Source organism: Danio rerio, chromosome 5 (assembly GCF_049306965.1).
Source record: "Danio rerio strain Tuebingen ecotype United States chromosome 5, GRCz12tu, whole genome shotgun sequence".
In the NCBI taxonomy this organism is placed as follows: Eukaryota; Metazoa; Chordata; class Actinopteri; order Cypriniformes; family Danionidae; genus Danio; species Danio rerio.
Genome location: NC_133180.1, coordinates 42,103,751 through 42,128,920, shown reverse-complemented (window position 1 = coordinate 42,128,920; position 25,170 = coordinate 42,103,751). Strand labels below are relative to the sequence as shown.

The following is a 25,170-nucleotide window of genomic DNA, read 5'->3' as shown; positions in this document are numbered from 1 at the left end:
ATCGCTGGACAACATTCACTCACTACACATATGCTACTGAACCCTTCCAAATCACCCTTGATTGCACATACACAGCTGAAGCTGTTCAGGACTAATTAAATGGACTTTAAACACAGCTCACACACACACACACATCGTGGCTGAGTCTTGTATGCTGTAAGTGAGCATTGCAAAGTGTGTTTTTGATCCTTTTTTTGATTCTTTTTTGTTTGTTGTTTTGTTGCCAGTCCCAACCAATCACCTGTTTACTCTCTGAATTGTCTTCATGCTCCTGTCTGTTCCTGATTTGACATTGCCTGTATGGCTATTCCAAAATAAAGCTGCAGTCACATTAGAGTTTCAGCATGCGATATTCTGTCGTGCAGCGCTGTGAAAGGGGACGAGATTAAACAAGCTTATTAGACATTTATAAAAGCGAGCGATTACTCCATGTTTTAAATTTCTGTCCAGAGGGGTCATGTTTTGATCCTCGATTGGTCTCACGCAGTCAAGTGATGCGATTTCGCAGGTCAGAGTTCACTAAGCTTGAACTTTGCACCACAGCAACCTGCGAAATTTGACCCATGACCCTGTGTTTCCGGTCTGACGCATTCGCGTACGTATGAATGGAAGTCTATGGGAGGAAAAGCCCAGTGTGATCGCAGCTTTAAGCTGCATTTGGATCCTCACCTCTATAGCGGACCTGACTTAATACAGCTGTAATTACACGGAGTTATACATTTTATGTAAAACTTTAACCAGCACATGGGGTTTGGGTCCATATTTTAACCCAAATTTGAGTTGAAATTTAGGGTGTTTATACTGAGTAAACTTTTATCCTCTTTTATACTCTGATTATATTGCTACTATGTGTATTTTTAATTTTACATAACTTTGTTTTACATGACTTCCTGAATGGGCACATATGGTGTACATTTCCCACTTGTTATTGAAAAAAAAACAGAAAAAGTTTTGTGAGGTAAGACTTTTACCTCAAAACAAACTGTAGCCATTCTGAAAATATGCAAGCAAAGCCTGTTTATATTTTCTCTCTAAACTATTCTGAACAGAGCATTTGGTTCTGTCAATTTGCAAACAGATTCTGTTTATCACATCTAATTAAACTCGTGAAAATGCAATTAAACATTCTTAATAAAAGTCTTTCAAGATGTATTACCATCTGCTATGTCCTGCTGTCTGCATAACAAATCAAGATGACATGTAGACCTTTGAAATGTTCAAAAATGAAGAAGCTACAGAAGCAGCTAATGTAATTGCTCCACAGATGCTTCCAAGATGATGACAAATAATCTTTGAACAAATATTTCCACATCTGGTTTTAGCTGAAACAAATGCAAACAGTATAACAAGTTCTCGTGTGAACATTGAGAACATATTAGCTCAGTATATTTTACCATGCAATCCTTCCAAGTCTTTTTCCATTGCATTTGCGTGTGTCGGTTGATAGACAGATTTCATAAAGATGTTGAAGTGCTCTGGCTCCTCTGCAATTTTTCTGCTCTGGTAAAAGTTGTTGTATCATATATCTATATCTATTTTCTTTTGTTGTTTTTTTATTTTATAATCCCCAAGAATTGACAAAGTTGAGAAAAAGCTGATTACTTATTGTACAACACACACAATGCAAATATTTCAAAATCTTTCTGTCATGGACCATGACAAAGGAGGCTGAAGAGAATTGAAATTTTTACAAGCAGTTCCTGCTGCTGCAGTGTCTTTGTGACGGGAAACCCTGTCTTTTTAAAGCTGAAAAAACGAGACTGTACACACTGAATGTCTTTGAAAAGCACCTGCAGTGACCAGACATATTTCCTCCCACAGCTGTGACATTTGAACAGATGTGAAAGCAAACGAAAAAAAAAATACACACAGCCTCCCAGCCTTCATCATGCCATAATAAATCCCAGGACTTACTTCACCACACCTTTCATGTAGATATGCTGGATACCGTTACAGGGAAATGTTTGCATTAGAGCCTAAAAAAGAAATAAGAGAAATTAGAGAGTTACTGAAAGGACTGCATGATGTTTAGAGAAGTTATGCTATCCATAAACTGTGAGTGTGTGTGATTTGTTACATTAAAGATTACTAAAAGGTTGTATCTTGCAGCTAGGACTAATATTTAAACAGCGTTGCTTTTTATAACTCTGACTTATAAATAAATCGAATTAGTTGAGAACAATTTCACTGTCAAAATGAAAAACAAGCACATGCAGGACATTTCTCCATTTACAATTTAGCATTTAAATAAACTATTTAACCAAAATAGCTTCAATTATGTTTGACCGTTCCAACCCTGGAACGACAGGCATCTTTTATCTTTCACTGCACATTCTCGAGGGAGTTGTGGTGTCATCAGTAAACCCCCACAGAGTGTGTATTGTTTTGTGAAAAGCCATCAACTGTTATTGACAACACATGCAACAGACCACAGAGGATGTTCGTCAAGCACAAACAGTTAAAAGTTTTTGAAAATATTTGTGTGATAAGTCCCACCAAAAAAATGTCTGTCAAACCATTAGATAAAATCAAATTTTTTTGTTACAAATATCTATTTTATATGTATTTATATATATATATATATATATATATGTATATATATATATATATATATATATATATATATATATATATATATATATATATATATATATATATATATATATATATATATATATATATAAATGAAAAACACTTGATTAAACTGTTTTGTAAAAGTGTTAAAGGTCAAAATATCCTAAGGCTTGGTTCATTTGGTTTGGACCCTCACTCACTGAATACGTTTACATGGACATCAGTAATTGAATTATTTGCCCTTATCTAAATAAGATAATAACATGATTAAGGTGTTTACATAAGTTGTTTTTTAAAATGTTCCTTTCATGATATTGTTTTACATGTTATAGCACATACTGTAGATTGATTAATGTCATTGCGTCACCACGCCATCTATGTTTCCACCGGAGTTTTATGGAGTTTAATTTTTCACATGTTGACTTTAACTGCAGTTCGCCAGTTTCACTTTCATTTAGGAACATTTCATGCATGCCCTCATGACAGACTGAGCCATTGGATGAGAGTATGAAGAAAGAACTGGAGTTTTGATTAAATTTGATACCGCACGCAAAATGAAAAAAAAACTCATTTCGCAAAGCAGTCATTTAATGACTCAGTATGTGCAGAGAATCGCATCATACAACCATGTTTGTAGGGAATGTACTATTGCGAAACTCGGCAAAAAAGTTTACAGGTCTGTACTGCACTTAATTAATGTGACTAAAATAGGAATATTCCATGTCTTAATTCGATTCCTGTTCAGTTTGATTATGACTTTAGTCAAATTAAGGTAATCAAAAATTGCTGTTTACATGGTAGACTCTTAATCAGAGTATTGTCCTAATCGTTCTAAAATTGGATTATTGGTGCCAATGTTAATGTACTCACTCATGCAAACACACAGAAACACCTCCAGCCAGGACCAAAACAACATTATTGATTTTATAGAACAATGCTAATGAAGAACTTATAAGGCCCAATCCCAATTCTACCTCTTAGCCCTTCCCTTACTCCTACCTTTCGTTTTGTGCATTCACAGGGGTAGGGGTGTGCCAATTCTCTTTAGCTTAAAGGGCTGCAACTAACGATTATTTTAATAAATCGATTAATCAGTCTATTTTTTTTTTGATTAATCGATGAATCAGATAAAAAAAAAACATTCATTTCAAACCCTTTATTCAAAAAAACTCATCCCTGAGCTGTTATAACAATAATAAAATAAAAAACTAAGTAGTTTTGTCCTGTTTTCAGTCCAAATATAAAAATACAAATTATATCAAGATACACACTGGACAGATGAAATAGCACAAGAAATCATGTCTTGTTTTCTGAAAAAAAAAAAACACTTCAAAATTAAGTGATTGTTTGCTTAAAACAAGCTAAAATATTTGCCAATGTGTAAGAAATATAATCTTAATGAGATAAAATCTCAAAGAGAAGTTTTAAGCATCACTTTTCTTATGCCATTTTTCTTATCTAGTAGTCTTGATTTAAGATTTTTGGACTGGAAATGAGACAAAATTATTAAGCAAAAAAAAAGCTTTTTTGCAGTGTAGCTATACCTGACAACAGATGGAAAAATTAACCATTCAAAAAAGGCAAGTGAATAAAAACATGTCTTTAGTCTTGCAATACAAAGTAACTATACCATCGCTGCTTTACTTCTGTAGTTAACCCTTTCACTGGTGAGTTTAATATATTCTATCTGAAACTGGAAGTGAGTTTTTAGGCGACCATTATTTTAGAATGTTCACCGTTTGCCACATTCATCAAAGCGGGACATGCAGGATTCAGCACGTAAATTCATCAGTTACTCCCAAAATGCATGCAAGCAAGTGGCTGGCCAGCTGGGAGAAGTTAAACACTGTGGGGACGCTTTCGTGCTTCAGCCTATGTAACCTGGAGAGCGACAAAGCACTGCGGTCTGCGTGTTGTCTGTAATAGTGTTGTCCCGGTACTAAAGTTTTAAAAACGTCCATTTCCCACTAACATTTAAGCGCCGCTGAGCGCATTCAAAAACAGCGCTGATTTACCATAGTGTTCACAAGTGCACAGCAATTTACCACTCTACACCCAGTGCAAACAAAGATACACGGACACCTAGTCCGCGAAGCAGCCGTGAAGATCAGTCAAGTCATCAAGCAGATCGCTCGTCTGTGTTTGTACTCAGTAATTAGTGGAGGGTGAACTTATGACCTTCTCAACCAATCACAGTCATTTCTGTTGAGCACATGAACACAATGGCAAACCGGCACTGTTTTAAGAAAGCCACCAACAGTGCCTTGAATGTCAACGGGAAGTTGACGGTTTTTCTTTTAATTTATTATCGTGACAGGTCTAATATAGTGAAAGAATTAGTTCATTAACTTGAGTTTGATAAATGACATCTAAAACGTGTGTTTGGGAAAGAAAACATTAGCTAACTAGTGCCATTTCCCTTAATTTAGCTGAAAATGAGCTCTGATTACCCTTTTTATTTTCACCATTCATTCAGAACGGATCTTCAAATTTAAAACTTGAAATTATAAATTTGTGTCACTTTCTCTTTGCTGATAAGATGTACAGCCAGCTACACAATGTACCTATGTAACTCCCAACGATACTTCTGGGTTTCTTCCCTCCGCAGCCTCGATTTTGCTTTTAAAATTGGCAGCCGCCTGAAATCAGTCTAATGTTACTTTCACTGCGTGTATCTGATAACAATATTACACATCTGCAAACTATATTTGAATGGATTGTTAGACTCTCATAGACTTTCTTGTGTTTTTTCAAACTTTAATTGTATTGTTTTACTAGTAATTGTGTGTATTTATATGTCTAAAACATAAAATAAGCATTAAGAGTCTAAAGAGTGTAAACAATTCTTCCTTCACACACAAGTGAAGATTTACTGCAAGGAGATGTGTTTCTGATGCCTGTACTAAACAAAAATAGCAATAAGGCCACTTTCTACAAAAAACAGGTATACTTAAAAGGCTCATCCATCCATAATAAAAAAGTGCATCACATGGCTTCAGGGGGTGAATAAAGTTTTTCTAAGTAAAATAATTTGTGTAACTTCAGCATGTCAGTCACTTCACAAGGCCCTCATTCCGACTCTTCTGAGGTCACTGGCAACTTTCACTCCCCAATCAAGCTCCCTTTGTAAACCCTCACTTCCTGTCACTCCCTGTCTGGTCTTGGTTTGCTTACCTGAGTTTTATTTTATTTATTTCTTAAATATAAGAAAAATTTTAATTATATCTCAGTTCTAAAGGCAACAATTAACAAAAAAACTTACCAAACATTAATATTTTTACTGAAATGATGCTCACTTTTTACAGTACATAATCTTACAAACAACTGTGCTAAAAATATCATTTTCTTATATGCATGTAAGGGATATTAAGAATCAAGTAAAACTGAGGGCATCCGCTGCGTAAAACATATGCTGGATAAGTTGGAATGAACCGCTGTCGCGACCCCAGATTAATAAAGGGACTAAGCTTAAACGAAAATGAATGAATTAACATATAGTGTTAAAATAATAAATGACACAATAACATGAAATGTAATGAAATATTCATTTCTCACATAGTAAAAATTTAACTGTGACGCAGGACTGACTGGAACACTTTAAAGTCAGAAGTTAATAATTTTACTATTAAAATTCCCATCTCCAACTAGAACGCAGCCCTATTTTACGTTTGACTGCAGGTTTGAAGGTTTTCGCATTTGAATGTGAAATCCTGTTCTAAATAAATTCAATGAATATTCGAAATGAAAATTTTATCCTTCTGTCTTCATCTCTAACAGTCTCCATAATCTGTGTTCCACGTCCTCACTTTAAAAGATTCTAAGATAAGCAAACAACTTTACAAGAACCGTATTTTCATCTCTGCACTTCCTTTTAACAAACTGCTCAATACCTGGTTATGCACATATCCTGCCTTTCATCTCTTCAATCATGTCACTGCAGGAGACTGTTTTGTTTTTGTTCTTGTGAGCTGCACTTTTTTGATGCATCTAGCACCACCAGCTTGACAGGAGTGCGAAGCCTTTACAGCGCATGATGTAGAACATACAGTATATGTGTGTTGAATCACAAAATAGAAGTACAAAAGTATAAAACTAAGAATTCTAAAGAAAAATGTGGGAGGAATTCATTCAAGAAGAGACCATATTTTCATGACTGGCATTTGAGTATTTCTTTTAACTGTGCTTCCATGTTCACCTCAAAGGCACATGTGCAACACATACCTCTGTCCTAAATGCACCAAAAAATCCAACACTAAAAAAGAAGAAGGCAGTCTCTTGTTGAAGTTTTTTGATTTTTAAAAATTCTTTCTTCCAAAAAGCCTATATATTTATTCATTCATTTTCAGCTTAGTCCCTTTATTAATCAGGGGTCACCACAGCAGAATGAACCTCCAACTTATCCAGCATATGTTTTACGCAGTGGAGGCCCCTCCAGCCGCAACCCAACATTGGGAAACACCCATACACTCTTGCATTCACACACATATACTAACAATTTAGCTTATTCATTTCACACATTTCTTTGGACTGTGAGGGAAACCGGAGCACCCAGAGGAAAACACACACGAACATGGGGAGAACATGCAAACTCTACACAGAAATGCCAACTGACCCAGCCGGTGCTCAAACCAGCATCCTTGTTCCTGTGCGGCGATTGTGCTACCCACTGCCCCACCGTGACGCCCGTCTGTATATCAAATATATAACTGCAAAATATACTCCTTGAATATTTGTTCTTCATAACCTTTATTCACTCCCTGGGTTTCTTTCGGGTGCTCTGGTTTCCCCCACAGTCCAAAGCTATGCGGTACAGGTGAATTAGGTAGGCTAAATTGTCCGTAGTGTATGAGTGTGTGTGTGAATGAGTGTGTGTGTGTGTGGATGGATGTTTCCCGGAGATGGGTTGCGGCTGGAAGGGCATCCGCTGCATAAAAACGTGTTCGATAAGTTGGCGGTTCATTCCACTGTGGCGACCCCGGATTAATAAAGGGACTAAGCCGAAAAGAAATTGAATGAATGAATGAATGAATTTCATTCATATTAATTATGGTATTTTTTCACCTCCAAAAAAAAAATAAGGATAAAAACATTTTAAAAGGTTCCCCTGAGACATTCGTTCATCTTTGGAACACAAATTAAAAGAAATTTTAATATGAAATCCGAGATCTCTCTTATCCTCCATAGACCATATTGCTTTGCTTATTGAAAAGAGTAAAAAACATCTTCAAAATATTCCATGTGACACCTGTTTTCTTCACCTTTTTTAGTAACACCTTTGTGCAGCAAAAACACAACAACAACAAAAAAAAGTGTAAAAAGGACGTTGTTCACCTATATCTCCTTTTCCGTGTCATGTCATGGGCATATTTATAACGAGCAATATGACATTGTCATTTGAGTCATCCAGATGACACACAAAGATCTTATTTCATGTATTAAATGACATGTTAATATTAGGTGTACTGTGTACGGTATAGTCAAAAAATTTGTTTTGTTTTTGGCACACAAAAGTGTCAATAACGTACGTTCACACCGAAATCGGCGAGAGCCAGGGGTGATAAGCTGCGAGGAGCAGCGCGGCGCATTTTCTCCGGTGGGGACATCGAGGAGGGTTGAAATCAAGTTAACTATATAATAATGAGCTATGACGTGGTTCAGCGGCAAGCAATCGGAATGTAGAAGTCCACCGCTTGAGAGGAGTCCAGAGAACACAGTCACTGTTAACTTTGGTTCCGACCACGGTTGTTCCCAAGGGTTTGATTATTGTGGTCGCCGGATTTCCAACTATTTTCAATGTTTTCTTACAGGAACATACATTAAAAAGTTACTAGTGAGTTACTGATGTGCAATAATGTAATGTATTTTTCTTTAAAAAAGTGTAAATCTCATGCAACAGTACAAAACAGTATTGCTGCTTCAGTATATTTCAGACATATGGACACTGGATAACTAAGTGGAGTAAAGCCACACTACATACAACTTGATCTACCATTGTTAAATGAATTTGATAAAAAGTGTGCAACATTTTCATGCTAGAAAGCATGTTTTATGTGGGAATGTAACTGGTATGATATGCTGCAACTGCCCCTTCAAATACGAGATTAATGTAGTGAATTTTGACGTCGAACTGTGCCACAGTTGGTTTGGAAATAGTGACCCTGTATTTGATTTAATTCCATTGTTAATTGATAAAAAAATATATAGAAGGTTTATTATGCTTCAAGTTTCTTTGTCTTCAAAGCCAAGCATAAATCTCCATTGTAAAACACAACTGATTGTAGTTGACAGAAAGAAAAAAGTGCAATGCCAGTTCAAGTTTAAAAGCATGTGTCACCTTGATGCGTTGGAAACGGTTACTGTTTTAGGAGAAACTATTGTAACTTTCAAGAGAAAAAAAAAGATTTGAACAGGGAATTTTCCCACATGATGTTCTCACATTTATAATGTCAACACATGCACAGGACTGTTCATTTCCTTGCACTTAGGGGCAAAGTGCAGGGATGAGGAAATGGAAAAAAAAAGCTCCATTCAGAAGTCTTATCTCAATTGCTTCCTGAAAATAGGTCAGGGGACCAATCAGTGTACAGCTGGAGAGTCAGGTTGTTGCTGTCTAAATAGGAAGTGCTGCAAATTGCCAAAACACCAAGGACTTGCTGGCCTGAGACAGCAGACTTTCAGGCCCATGTTTCCTCTATATTCCTGTTTAACAAGCCAGCAATCAATCAGCTCTATCTCAAGCTCTCTTCCTTTTAGCAAGTTTATGACAGGTCCCTGTGTTAACAAAAAGTCATTCATCAGAGAAACTTCAATACAAGGACAAGGTAAACAAGAATAGTTTCTCAGAGAATGTCTTCATTTCTTTATGTATTTTAATTTAGTTAGAACATATAACATGGTAAAAAATTATTAAATTGCACTGTCTGACCACGACCTTGTTCCATTGTGAAGGGCTCAACCTAAATTTCTACCACTGTAACTATTCGATTAATCAGTTCATCAGATAAGCTTTTCCCGTTTTCTTTGAAGATCTTTGACCGAAATGCAACAGAAAAATGTGTACACACGGGTCAGAACAGAAATATATGCAAGTGAGATCGTACAGCCAATAAACCTCTCATGAATCTGTACTAAAGACAATACATCTTCCCCAGGTCAATAAGAAAGTTATTAACCATTCAGTGGTTAATGGAGGTTTAAACTGCAGTTACCTTTGTGTTACAGCTTTCTTGCAGCTTTTCATGTACCCTAAAAAGACCTGCTAACTAAAAAAAAAAGCTGTCAATTCTATCACCAAAAATTGTTGGGTATTATTTGTCAAATTAATGAAAATAAATAATAAATTATTATTCATTAATAAATTATTCTAAATAAAGTAAGACATATGATCTTTTATGAATGTGCAAACGGAGTATGAGTACATACTTCACTCATAAATTTTTTTGTCGGCTTAGTCCCTTTATTAATCTGGGGTCGCCACAGCGGAATGAACCACCAACTTATCCAGCACGTTTTAACGCAGCGAATGCCCTTCCAGCCGCAACCCATCTCTGGGAAACATCCACACACACACACTCATACACTACGAACAATTTAGCCTACCCAATTTACCTTTACCACATGTCTTTGGACTGTGAGAGAAACCGGAGCACCCGGAGGAAACCCACGCGAACGCAGGGAGAACATGCAAACTCCACACAGAAACGCCAACTGAGCCGAGGTTCGAACCAGCGACCTTCTTGCTGTGAGGCGACAGCACTACCTACTGCGCCACTGCATCGCTGAGTACATACTTTAATATGTAAACAAATAAAAAAAGTAAATGGTCTTTTTAATAAATTGTAAAGAGTTCATAATTTCAGGTTGATTGCGATGATTGTGTATAGATTGTGTATTGAGCGTATCTGCATAAAGTAACATTTAAAAAATGCCAAGCATAGTTAAATACAACAGTAAAAATTAATAAATAAAACAAACAAAAGTTGCAAATAAACAATGATTATGATTTTCTGGGGAGTCAAATAGCATTAAGGAGAAGAAATTAAATAACCATTGTATAATAATCGTTTTGAGTACAAATGTAAAATTAACCTTTAAGCTCGGAACATTTAATTCATTGTGCTTAAATGTTTATTTTTGCTTGAAATTCTTACAATTAGGTCTTAAAACGCATGTAAATAATAAACTTTCACTCAAAGGTTGAAATTTTAATTTACTCCACTATGTTATTAACTGTAATGTCAGGTCAAATATAATCAAAACTACATTGCAGATCCCTGCAATGTGACTATTGTGGACTCGAACATTGCAATATCAATGCTGAAACGATATTCAGCCACGGTAAGTTTTGTAAATCCAGGGTATAATAGAAATTATAATGGTCTCTCCACTTCAAAAATTCTAATTAACAATCACTATTTCGGACATTTAATTTAGTCTGTGAAAGAATGTGCCTGCCTCATGTAAAAAAGATGGTACAATATCATTTGTTTTGAAAATGTCATCAGTTAGCTGAGATTTGTGGTTAAGTAGTCATTTATCCACAGGACACTGCATTGGACATCAGCAGGGTTCTTGTGTCCTGCAGATTTCTGGACCAAGGCCAGACTAGCAGCGCTCATGTTTAATTTACAACCTCAAGCAGCTCTTAACACAGACATCCAGACTCGAGCACCTGAACTCACCTCCAGAATTAATGCATCTCTGAGAGCTCTCCAACCTTTAGAGCTTTAAGCACTTCCAGGAAATGGTGGTAATTGCAGAAGGTGCTGAAATCCGCTTTCACCTCTCTCACTTGCTTACAGAAAGTGTCACAGCCCTCTAAATCATCCCATTTACATTCTGTAAAGCAAAAAAAGAAAATCAAATGGTGACAGATTTATAAAAAGGGGTACAGGTGTGAAATATTGCTGACAGATGTGCTAACAGCATTTTCTGGGATCCTTCTGTCTCTACTGTTGGTGTACTCCCACATACTGTATATGTACCAACACCATAAATGCACATGCTTATATTCTGCTGTGAGGGTTGGGGGAATAGAAAACATGCATAGAAGTGTAAATGTTGAGAGATTTTGATTTTACAAAAAGTGTTTAGCGTAAAAAGGGATTTTGATGCATTAAACTAGAGGGAGAATTATATGTTATTTTCATAAATTAACATAGGGCTGGGCGATTAATCAAAAAGTAATCAAAATGATCAGAACCTATAATTAATCTAATTTTTCCAGGTCAATTTTTTTGAATTACTTTTCCTACCATGTCTCGAGTCAAGGGTTTGCAGCCACATCTGATCTCTGATCAAGTAGGACGATTGACCTATTCTTGAGCCTTACTTTGCACTACTGACGATGATCGGAAGCTGTGTCATAGATGCCTTGGGAGAGCATATTTTACATTACATTAAAATTGGTATTTACATAAAAATATATATTGATGTCAATATAGATGTAAGAAATGCACTGTTTATATTATATAATATTATTTACAGGATTTACAGGATATCCAAGAGTAATTTTATTTAGAAGAGATACTGCTTATTATATCTTTTATTATGAAAAACACTTAAATAATTTTTTTTCTAAAAGTGCAAATTATTTTAAGATTCTTTACTTTAAAAATAAAGATTAAATGTTGACAAGGTAGTGGTGTAGTGGCGTAGTAGGTAGTGCTGTCGCCTCACAGCAAGAAGGTTGCTGGTTCGAGCCTCGGCTGGGTCAGTTGGCATTTCTGTGTGGAATTTGCATGTTCCCCCTCCATTTGCGTAGGTTTCCTCCGAGTGCTCCGGGTTCTCCCACAGTCCAAAGACATGCGTAGTGTATGAGTGTGTATGGATGTTTCCTAGAGATGGGTTGCAGCTGTAAGCAAGGGCATCCGCTGCGTAAAACATATGCTGGATAAGTTGGCGGATCATTTCACTGTGGTGACCCTGAATTAATAAAGTGACTAAACCAAAAACAAAATGAATGAATGAATGAATGAATGAATGTTGACCAGCTCATTATAAAATATTACAAAATGTGTTAAATAAAAAAGGTTTAATCAAATATAATGGTGAGCTGGACACTGGAGAACAACTGAAATCAAAGTTGTGCTTTCAACATAGTGCTCAACCCTGCAGTTTCCCCAAAGTAAGCAATTATTTATTAATTTTGATTGAAGCATGTGGATGTGGTTTATTTGGATTTACAAATTGTTTCATTTAATAACTAAAACTTGTCTGTATTTATGCTTGTTCAAATTGAATAAATCAATATAAATACATCTTTCATTTTACAAAGATTCTTGTAGCAGAAAGCAGTTATCCACAGCTGTCATGCTTCATATTCAGCCCAGGTATGACTATAAAACATAAACAGTCTTCATCTCCTCCGCTGCCACATTGATTTACATCTTAATCATAATTAGGAAGCTTTTAGCTTGAGTCCCAAAATGATGTTGTAGAAAAGCATCAAGAGGGAGACCATGTGCGTTACCGAATGATGCCAGATCCTCTTAATATCCATAAGAGGGAGATAAATCATACAGACTCTTAGCTCTAAGTGGTTTGTTAGCTGCGTGAATAAATATCTGACACATCGAGTAGGAAAGCATGTAATTTAATGAGACTGTGTCACCCACTTGAAAAGCTGACAGATTGTGTAGCTGAAAACAAAAGAAGTATTTGATGCTCTCGTTTGTTTTCTTCTGAGGAGCAGAATTATGGCTTTAGCACTCGGCAACAAAGAAATGTGACATCTTTGATATAAACAAATCGAGGCAGATGTAGAACGTTATGTGGTCACACATCATCAGTGTTGAAACAATCTGACCGTGCAATAACCAGGTCCATCTGCCTGAAAGCCTGTGGCCTCAGATGCCAAACGACTCTTTAAAGCGGCAAGGACAGCCTGTCAAGTGACTTCTCCTCATTCTCGGTCCTGTTGGTAAAATTGTCTTTAACTATGGAGGGGCGACACAACTATACAGCTCACGCAATTTTGGGAGTGTTGTGGGGGAAACCAGAGCGCTCAAAAAAAAAAAACACAGGGAAACATGCAATCACGCAGAAACACCAACTGACCCAGCTGAGGCGAACGCGCTAGCCACTGCGTGCAGCCTGTAGAATAACCAGTTGGTCTAATTAAACATAAAACCTGACATTTTTACTCTAAAACTATTCTAGATAAAAGTGTGTTTTTTTCTTCTCTGAATTAAGATTTTCAGTTGACTGTCCTTCATATCTTCTTTATTGATTTGCTGAAGAAAGTGAAAAACGTGAAAAGTGACCTTGAATAACCTAAGAATGCATAACTTAAAAGAACACACATCTTCATTTTTGAGGGAACTATCCCTTAACATTAACGTATTAAAATAACTATCTCAAGTTATGTATTGTGCTGTATTGAAATAAACTCATGAAGGTAAGCAAAATTACTTGTTGAATGTATTTTGCTTCATTTCAGTCTGCTGGTAACGATATTGGCACAGAATTTAAAATAAAACATGTAACGTTATCTGTTGTTCAATAAGGTCATTCTCTGGATTGACGCTTCATATACTTTAGCATTATTGAATGCTATCACTTTAACATGAATAAAAACTCATTAGAGTCATTAAAATCTATTTTGGGTTAGTTAAAATTTCGCGAGAGTAACGTTAATATGTTTAAAGGTGTGCTTCGGGTTTGCTTGTTTACTTCAATAACAATAGATGCGGTTAGCATATAACTACATAGCATCTCTTCAGAGCAGAGACAAATAAATTAGTTAACTGATTCTTACCAGTTAAATACGATAATTCGCCTTCGTGTTGCTGTTTTGAAAGAGCTGTGGTCGACTTTTTCCAGACAACAAACACAACTACAACACAACAGAAGTGAGGTAGACGTCGGAGCTACCGCTAACGTTACTCTTTACCGTAATGATGTGACGTACAGATGTCGCAAATATGCAATTTCCCGCGCAATACATCCTTCAAAAAAATTGCATTTTTTTCATTAATTGTTTATCATTTGTTCATATATATATATATATATATATATATATATATATATATATATATATATATATATATATATATATATATAAATTTTCTTTATAATATATAAATATATAATAATCTGGGGTCGCCACAGCAGAATAAACCGCCAACTCATCCAGCATATGCATGATATGAAACACTCATGCACTTGCATTCACACACATACACTACACACACAATTTTAGCTTATCATTTCACCTGTACTGCTTGTCTTTGGATTGGTAGGGAAAACCTTATATATATAACTGGATAACAAATGTTAAAAGGTGAAAAGGCATGGTATGTAAACTGGAAAATAAAAAATATTCTTTTTATATAAATCCTGACCTTGAACATCTAACTTTGTCAGTGCATTCATTAGACCAGTGGTTCTCAAACTGTGATAGGCCTACATGTACCACTAGTTGTACACGGAGGAATTGCTGAATAATTGAAGTAAAAAAATGAATACACTTTTAGCCCTTTGATGCGTACGATAACAACAATGTGATCAGGAAATTGATTATAATAAGCTAAACCTTTTATTTTATTTTCAATTTTCTATCGTTTGTTATGTATTCTATCATTTGAAGCTAATCCCCTCCCCATATTTGTAACCGTTGTTAGGGGCGTATCCTGTATTTTTATATCCCAAAATTGACAGGTATGGTTTAATGACTTTCTTTTGTGACACACAAAGCCTATAACATGCAGTAAGCAGATCTAATTGCTAAATTAAATATGTAAATCCAAATCATACATTTAAGGTTAATGTTTAGATTTCAAAGATATACAAATAAATCACATGCAATATCTATTTCAATTTTTTTTCAAAAACATTTTATATATGAATATGATCACAAATAGCTATATGTTAATACTTTACGTTTAAATACAGCAGTTTTCTTTTTACTTTTTAAGAACAGTGCCATTTTAATTAACTTTTAGAAGCACATTTTTTTAACCTGTAAGCATCGTGTAGTGTTAATGTTCAAGCTATTTATTATGTTTAAAAAGGCTGACAATAATAAATATTCATAATAATAGAAATTAATCTGCCTCATTTTTGAACTGTGCCGAGCTTTGGCTGCTTAATTAAGCCTACTATGCTGCTGCATTTCAACATATTATGGTGGTACTTGGAGAGACATTTTTTTCTGAGGTGGTACTTAGTGAAAAAAGTTTGAGAACCGTTGCATTAGACTATTCGCTTGGAGATTCATGCCAACCAGAAAAATAGCAAAGAAAAATTAATTAGCTATTGCATTTAGCTGTCACTGTCAACTGGGTTTGCATCCAGAGATTTTCTACTCAAATCATATTTGCATATAGTTTTATGTGTAATTATTTTTGATTTATTAAAATGGTGCGCTTGGTGTTTTGTGTGGTAGACTAATCATGTGTGGTAAATCAAAGTGAAATGTAGTGGTAAGAGTCTTAAGCACGCACAATGCTGCATACAAACCAGGATTTTACCAAAGCCTATTGTATATTAACATTGACATGTAGAACCAGTCTTTAAAAAATAAAGTGTCAGGTGAAGAATCAAGACTCGAATGAAAGCTATTGTTCCATGTCCTGATAAAAAAAAAAACAGGAAAAGTACTTCATAAAGTTGCAGTTAATTTGTGAAATTTTAGACCTTTTTTGCATTTGATCACTGTTTTTTTTTACAGACTCTTCACAGATTTCATCCCAATCTGCTTCCAAGGATACTGTGCAGTATGTTAAAACACTGAACACTGCGTTGTTGACCGGTTACTTAGACAACAAGAATGGCAATTAGCTGTGAACTAACATGAAGACCTCAGGTCTGCACTGCTTAGTTCCAGTAATGTTCAACTGCAAGAATGTTCGGCGTGATGTTGCCATCACAAATCAAACAGCTCCTTTCCCGTCCTTGTTTAATTAGTTTGTCTTGTCTGAAACCTGCAATAACCTTGTTTCCAGGCAGCATTTCATTACGATCCTGACATATAATATGTGCCCTCCCATATAAAACTAAGGGCTGAATTGTGATCCTGAACAGCAGCTTCTCGGTAAGAGATATGCTACATTTCCTCTCAGTGAAAAGCTATTACAATACTTGTCAGGTTTGTAAAACCTTGAAACCCTCAGGAAATCCTTTTAAATGTGTTTTATTGGCCGGTTAGACAAAAGAAGCTCTCGTTAGGCAGTTCTTATTGCTGAGTATCTAGTCAATATTTAACTAATACTAAAGGGAGTGTTTCTATACCACGTGTCTATCATCAAGATCACTTTCGCCCATGTGTAATGCAGCTTTAGAGCTGAAACATATGCCCCTGTTTCGTAAACTTTGTTTCCATAAAACCACAGGGGGACTCAGTGCTGGGCTACGAAACATCTATTGAGAGTCATAAAGAGCTCCATTGTCAAAAAAAAGGCAAATAGTTTAGAGAGGACTCACGACATAATGCTTGTGGGTGTACGGCCTTGCTCACAAACACACCGTTCATACACAACCTGTGCCTTGCCGGACTACAGGTGGACCAAAGAAGCGTCAGACTTGGATTATCTCAGCTCAGGATCAGTTCCAGATGTGCACGGTTTGCATTTATTAATGGCCTCCGGACGAATGCTCTTTATTAAACCGATTACCTCCACGTGGGATAAATTTGTTTCCGCAATGATTAGCTAGAAACAATCTGTGTTTACAGCAACATGGGTAGTGGTAGAGCAGGCTAATGTTTCTGTTGACAACACACTCCATTTGAGGGACGATTGCTCTGGTTTAGTCATGATCCAGCAATGAGCGCAGTAGTTACTGCATAGCCCCACATGTGTTTGAATGCGATCCAGAGCTCCAAGTATTTCTACTCTATAAACCAGTTGACACTGCCTGACGTGAAATCACATCATTCTCGCTTGCTTTATTCTAAATGTTCCTCGGGGTGTTGTACAAAGCTCTGAAAGTATTGCAAACCACTGCCCATTTTTCCAGATTTATTTCAAACAAACGTCAAAAGAGATTCCTTTTTGAAAGTTATGATACTAAAAAGCTTTAGATAAATGTGCATCCACATGATCTAAATCGGAAAAATGCTACATCAATGTTACATAAGTGTTGTACATAGTAAACATATCAAATGTAAATATTTAACAGCATATTTAATTTAACAGTTAATATCACAAAATCCAATGACAGGCAATAAAATTCAAATTTTAAGATGCGGGTACATTTTCCCATGAAATCAGGCTGGAAAATCTACATGTTGTTGGTGGATGTGTGTGTGTGTGTATGTGTGTGTGTGTCTGTTTGTAACCCTGGTATATAAAATGCACGTAAGTGCATTAAGAATCTGGGACACAAAATAATTCTATGCCAATTTTTGTATCAGAGTTAGCAAAATTGCTATCCAACATCTTGGGGCTTTCAATGAGGCTACCAAAAGTTCTCCAAAATGCCTAAAATCTACAAAATCCTTGTCTAACAAGTGCAATAAGACATGCCAGGCCATGTAGAAACTCTGTATTTAAGACAATAAACTGGGCAGTAGTGAACTAAATATAGGGTTTCTACTTGGCCTGACATGCTTAATACAGTAATTCATAGTTGTTTTTTCATCACCTGTATATTAAACTTCTTCAAAATTTCTAAGAAAAATATTTCCACCTTTGTATGCATATTCCCCCTATTAGACACTATATATTACCAAGCAAAACTGTGAATGTTTTCATTTCAATTTGACATAATAATAAATTTAAACTCAATCCTAATTCTACCCCTTAGCCCTTCCCCCTTATACCCCTATCCATTGTCTTGCGCGTTTACGTGAAGAGGTAGGGGTGTCCCAATTCTCTTTAGCTTGAAAGTGTAAGGCTAGGGGAAAGGGCTATAGCCCTCAAAAGCCCTTTAGATTTTTCAGAGTCACACTCGAAACCGAGGGGTAAGAAAATTTCCCAGAATACACCCTCTACAATGGTAGCATGGCTGCACACGGAAGTCAGAAGATGCACAAATGAATATTTTTGTCATTATTACAACTCTTTATGACAAACAAACATCTGTTTTAATATATTCATAACACTGTTTGTCTTTTACCATCATGCTTTAAAAAAAAACAAAAAAAAAACGCTAACGTTAAAATAAAAACTGCTAAATTTTACTTACTATAATCCCTAATATTAACTCCTGTATAGCAGTCCCACAACATACTTTCACATCTGAAACTCGATGACACTCAAATCCCCTATTAAACCAGTCTAGTGGCTTACAATGACCTTTTTACAGTGTCTGGTATAATGTTATTGCTAATGTTATTTTATTGTGTTTACATACAGTATGTGAATATGGCCAGGGTATAGATGCACAGATCTTATTGGCACATTATATCATTATGACAACATGATATCATTGCCTTCAATGATTTCCTGAAGATAATTGCCAAAAAATTAATACAACTGGAACAACTACAGCTGCCGCCGTCGTTGGTCTTATATGAACCAAGAGATTGCAATGACAAATGATCATGTTTGCAGGTGTTGTAGTGCTGTCCCATTTCTTAGGGGTCAATTTTAAAGCCCTTCCCCTTCCCCCAAGGGGAAGAGGAAGAGGTACAAAAATAAAATTGGGATTGGGCCTTGGTGGTTTAAATCACGGTTTATGTCACAGTTAAAATGCATGAATATCATTGCATTATTCTGTATACAGTCAAGAACAAAATATTAAACAGCTCAAACAGGCTGGTTCTTAAAGTTTGATGACCATCTTCCTAATTAATGTAATCAAGTACACTTAATTAATCTGCAAGGGGACACTTTAGAAAATTGGACAGGAACTTCATACATACATCCAACAAAATCATTCAAAAACAGTGGCATTCATACTTTTTAACCTTTTAAATTTACAGCTTAATATTTGACCACAGAAAAGACTGAATTACTGAATTCAAAGCTGGTCATCCAAGGACACACAGTTCAGCAGTCACCATAATCAAACTGTCTTGACCTAAAATGACGGTATAAAACACTTAATGTATTTAACAACATATAGAAAACTGAGTAGTCACCTCATAATCACTTGGCCAGAATAGTATTTGAATGAGATCAATCATCGACACAGGTGCCTAACGCTTCGGCCGATCAGAGCGCACACGTCCACTGAATGCCAGCGGTTTGTGAGATCATCAGGGAAATAAAACAAATACAATGAAAGAGCCTATGATGGCAGTACCTGTTCTTAGGGGCACATCTGACTTTTATTAAAAGCACTTTGAGAGGAAATAATAACAATAATCATAATGAGGGCAAGATGTTCACTGCCCTATGTTGCGTCACTCACACTAAAAGCTAAGTGAGACAATCTGCTCTCTGTGCAAAACTCTCGAGACTGAGGCTATTCACAGCATGTCTTTGCAATCAAATTAATATTCAACACTCACACAAAGAAATTGTCATATCTCTAATATACTTGTAGTGATGCTGTGCAAGTCTACATTAAGCAGGTCAATAAGTACTTCACTGTCTTTTTCAAACCAAAAAAGACAGTGTTTCCCACAGTCTTTTGTGGAGGTTTATAAAAAAAAACAGGCAAATTCTTCCTGTTCTTTATTTCCCCCCTTTTTCATCCCAAAATTAAATTCTTTAAAAACAGAAATGTTAAGGGTCCTCATCAACATTGTTCTGTGGCTTTGTTAACAAGGAACTATTTAATACAGGCAATGAAGCGGGTGTATCCGAGTCTTGGCATGAGCTGCTTTGCACAAATGATCACAAGGGAAGCTTTATTAGAGGCAACATCCTATTCAGAAGGAGTCCTATTATATTGAAATACTGCTACTAGGACTAAAAGCACATTCATATTGATTTTGTTTGGCTTGGTTTTTCCAGTCTACTGGAAGTGAATATGCAGGCATATTTAGTTTTTTCTGTATTTTTGTTTGACAAATATAGATAAATGTGATGCTCCCTTTTAGTTACTGTTCCACATCAAAGTTCACATGATAAATCATTTGTCAAGTTCTGGATTAGGGGGGAAAATAATATATATATAGTTGAAGTCAGATTTTTTTTGCCCACCTGAATTATTAGTCGCTTTGTTTATTTTTTTCCCCAATTCAACGGAGAGAAGATTTTTTTTCAACGCATTTCTAAACATAATAGTTTTAATAACTCTTTTCTAATAACTAATTTATTTTATCTTTGCCATGATGACAGTAAATAATATTTTACTAGATATTTTTTAAAACACTTCTATACAGCTTATTTTGACATTTAAAGGCTTAACAGTTCTGTTTAATTGAATCTGATTGGCTGATAGCTGTGTAATATTCTGCAAATAGCAGCACTTGTCCAGCTTCTTTACCCTTCACCCTTGTGTATTACTCCCCCACATACAGCAAGAAGCAGAGGGCACATTACAGTTTGAAAAATATTGCTGCTGTTGGGCAACATAATGTACTTTTGAGGCTTTTTTAGTCGAGAATGTAGTTATTTAGAATGCAACTATGTGGTTTATTTATAAAGACAGTGCCTAGTTTAAACTACTTATAACTTCTGAGAGACAGTGCATCGATGGTGTAATTTCTAACTACAGCTGATCAAATCATTATTTAACTGGTAAGTGACATTCTAAGTCGATTTCCCTCTTTTGTATGTTGTAGTGCTGTATTTATACTATATAATTGTAGTGTGTTGAGTGTTAGATGGGACTCAGATATAAGGAATGTATGCATTTTGTGTTTGCCACTCTTTGTATAATCGTGAATTACTTTTTGGTTGGCCATCTGTGTGTTTCTAATGCATTTTCTGTTTTTATTACTGCAGACCAGTCAAGTAAAAAGAAAAAATATCGGAATGACTGCATGTGTTTAGTGTTTTTCCTTTTCGCAAACACAACAGTAATCTGGTAGGGTTTGTGTGGCTTTGGCTTTTTTGGGGAGGATTATTGTGATCTCCCGATTGAAACAGAGAAATACTGTGAAATCAAAACAAAAATTTGTATTATGTGTCAGCAAAATATTCTCGTTTTAAATATACCTGACATTATATGTTTGGTATAAAAACTATTGTCATTACAGTATTGAATTTTTAAGCGAATGTGACATTTTAATTTCTGTTCTGTAAAAATGGTAAACAATTAAATATTTATAATAATAATATTGATTAATAAATAAATAAAAATACAATATTTTTTTGTCTCAAAATGTCTTCAATGTACAGATATATATTTACACGCTGTAAAAAAACCTGTAATTTTACAGAATTTTACGCAGCTGGGGTGGCAAAAAAAAGTAAAATAACAGCTGTTAAATTACAGAAATTTATTGTAAAATAACAGACATTAAATGACAGAAATGTACTTTAATTGAAATATCTAGTAAATTTCTGTAATTCAATCTCAGCTTTTTTACAGATTTGTTTTTTTACAGTGCAGTCTTTTGGTTTGATGCCTTTATCTAACTCATACTTATTTTTTGTGATATTGAGAGTTAAAAGCCAAACTCGCTCCGCTCTCTGACCTGTTTAAATAGAGGTACATGCTTTCAATCACTCGACATGTTCAGACTCTACTGTGTGGGGGATGCTGGTACTCCACAGGGGCTGAGGGCATAGAAAGAGAGAGAGAGAGAGAGAGAGAGAGAGAAGGAGAGAGAGAAGGAGAGAGAGAGGGAGAGAGTGTGCTTATCAGACCCATTCCCATCGTCACACTGTAGCAGACACTGTCCATGGGTTCACTATGTTTGTTTTGCTTTTGAAAGTTTGGAAATATAGCAAATCACGGAAGCCTGTAATAGCAGTTTCTGTTTGTTTGTCCGATTTTTGGAAATCTGATCTCTCTAGAACAAAACCATTTCATTTGTTTAGTTGTTCTAGATGGGTTGATAGTGTCATCGTTGGCAGGAATGCCATAAGATGGGTTTGAATAACAACAATAACAACAAAACTACTAGTAGTTGTAGTAAAAATGATGATGATGATGAATACTCACATTAACTGAACAGTATTATATTTATTTTGTAAAATTTGCCAAGTATTGAACTCACAATTAATCAGATTGGTTTCACAATGAAACGTTCATGTGGTTACAACCGCATTTTTAAACATTACGGGACGTGATGTTCTGATTCTAACACAAACCCACAGTATTTAACATTTATGTTTGATGTCTGCTGCTGGAGCAGAAACAAAAGTCGCAGCTGTATTCTGTATTCATTTCATTTGTTATTTGCAGTTTATTTCACAATATTTCAATTTCACAAAAAGATCAGGAAAAACGTTCCTTCAGAAAATTGTCAAAAGTTCATTGAAAGGTTGCAAATGGGAATGTGACTTACTCATCTAATTGTGATTCACTCTTAATATCAGGTATAAATAGGGTCTTTTTTCTCACTGTTGTGTCCAAAACCAGTTTCTTTTATAGACTGTCCCCTAATTCAAACTGCATTTGAAATTTAATTTACTACTCAACCCTTAAGTATGCTTTAGCAGTATGAATGTGAGCAGTATGAATAGAACTCGGACATACTATTGATCTGCCAGCGTCCTATTCATGTATTCTCTCGCAGTGTATCATTGGAAAGCGTAACATTCATCAGATTTGCACTTCAGAATCTCGCCTATGTTTTTTAAATTCTATAAATTCAGACATACTACTCTGCTCACATACGGTTTTAAGTGTACTATATAGTATAGAAGTATACAATTTCGGACACAGCTTTAGTCTAGAATTCGAAAAAAGGCACTGATTCACTCTATTTGTTAACTTTGGTTAATTCAGGAACACAACTACAGTGTTTCAGTCCAAATTTAGAATTATCATTCAGTTTAGCACCACTTTAATCGTTTGACAATAATATATCTGTATTCAATACAGCCTACATGACTTTAAACATTGACATATTGCTGTGCCTTTCAGACTACCTGGTTTGTGAAACGACTGCACTGATGACCGTTCCAGCCAATCACAGACATTTCTTTTGAGCTTGTGAACACAACATCCGGTCAGCTAATGGCTTGCTTTCTCATTGGCTGCAGCTTGTCACAACATCTGAACTCACGTGGGGTCGATTCAGCCTACTGGTCCGAAATATTTAGGCCCAGTTAACACTAATACGTTTTATTTGTAAAACGGCATTTTAAAATGAAAACGATTAACATCCACACTGGCGTTTCACCCAGCATTTCTAAACAACTCTCCATTTACGCTACACCACTGAAAAATGCACATCACGTGACCACACACACGTTGCTGAGCGCAAAAAAAGTTTAAATATTAATGTAACCATTAATGTAACACACTGATTCTGCACGTTTGACTAATTGCTTGCATTTATTTCCTATATTGTATAAACTTATTGTACGTTAAACTTTTATAATGGCCATTATTGATTATTAAAACTGATATTCAATTAAAGAGGGGGTATGTTTCGTAATTTTCAAAGAAAATGAAAGGAGGCAGTTATGTTATAGGCTCCATTTTTTAATAAAAATGCATACAGTGAAGATGACTGTCATATAAATATGTAGCTTACAGGATTCATCAACATTTTTGGTGTCTGTTAAGTTGCTATTATCAAAATAAAAATATTATTGCTAAGAAAGTGAAACAACATAGGCAAGGTGATGTGAATGAGGTTATAAAGCACACTGTTCCCTTTGAAGAATTACCCGACGTGTCTTCAGAAGTTTGTTTTCCATTTTAAACTTGCGAAGTCTGAACTTACAAGAAGAGGAAGCAAGACTGAACTGTATGTAGGCTAGTTAGTTTTGAGGAAAAAGCTCAAATCAGATGTTTTCAGATGTCTCTGTTTTTTCCCATCCACATTGACATGGAGCAGCAGCGTTTTAAAACCAAAAAGGCCTCTTCAGCATTTTCAAAAAGTTCAGCGTTGTGTGGATGGATGGCATCGCAAAACTTATGCATTTTAAACTAAAACTTATTAGTTTAAACAGGGCATTAGCAGGCTAGATCTTTGACAATTCCAGTGTTGTGTGGATGGATGGCATCGCAAAACTTATGCATTTTAAACTAAAACTTATTAGTGTAAACAGGGCATTAGCATGCTAGATCTTAGACAAGGTGTGCAATGAGCCTCTTTAATGCATTGTTCACACATAAAGATTTCTCAGCTCTTTTAACCCGCAGATTGTTGGTGAGTTTATTAACTTGCAAATCAGGCTTAAATGTGGCTTAAAACCCTGTAGAGTGAACTAGGCATAACTCTTTAAGGATTGACTTCAAGACATAAACAAGACCAGATCTCTGGTCTCACGCATAATTATTATTGCAATGTGAAATCTACATAGAATTCTCCAGTCTATCATCAGCTTTGAGTCCCTTTTCCTTCTCTTTAGAGTTACAAATATGTTTAAAACACTCCTTATCGTAGATTATGATACATCCCTGGGAAAATATCACATCAATAGGCCAAAGAGAGCTCTCTGCAATGGCTATCAGTTGGATCTGGCATCAAGTCCAAGCTCACAATGGCTACAACAACCAATGGCTTTTTATTTGGAATAAAAACTTCTGACTGATTAATCCAAACACAATGTTTACAGCATGTTTACAAAGTGGATTTCACTTTTATTCGTAGGAAATTAATCTATTTAGGGTCCTAATTAGGAGACAATGAAC

General features: G+C 35.6%; 1 protein-coding gene across 30 annotated transcripts in view; it reads right to left on the bottom strand.

Annotated features, from left to right (window-relative positions):
- The window catches only part of arid3c (AT rich interactive domain 3C (BRIGHT-like)), a 219,997-nt gene extending 205,560 nt beyond the window's left edge, over positions 1 to 14,437 (bottom strand). For 17 of the 30 annotated variants that reach the window (XM_073950905.1, XM_073950911.1, XM_073950917.1 and 14 more), the window contains exons 1-3: positions 14,333 to 14,437; positions 11,256 to 11,412; positions 1,915 to 1,976 (exon numbers count right to left, since the gene is read on the bottom strand). The gene's annotated coding sequence lies outside the window, so the exon portion shown is untranslated. Of the gene's footprint in view, positions 1 to 1,914; positions 1,977 to 11,255; positions 11,413 to 11,828; positions 11,947 to 14,332 lie in introns of all 30 variants that reach the window. The other 13 variants (XM_073950909.1, XM_073950915.1, XM_073950919.1 and 10 more) reach the window with 2 other exon arrangements.
- Positions 14,438 to 25,170: the final 10,733 nt, after the last annotated feature.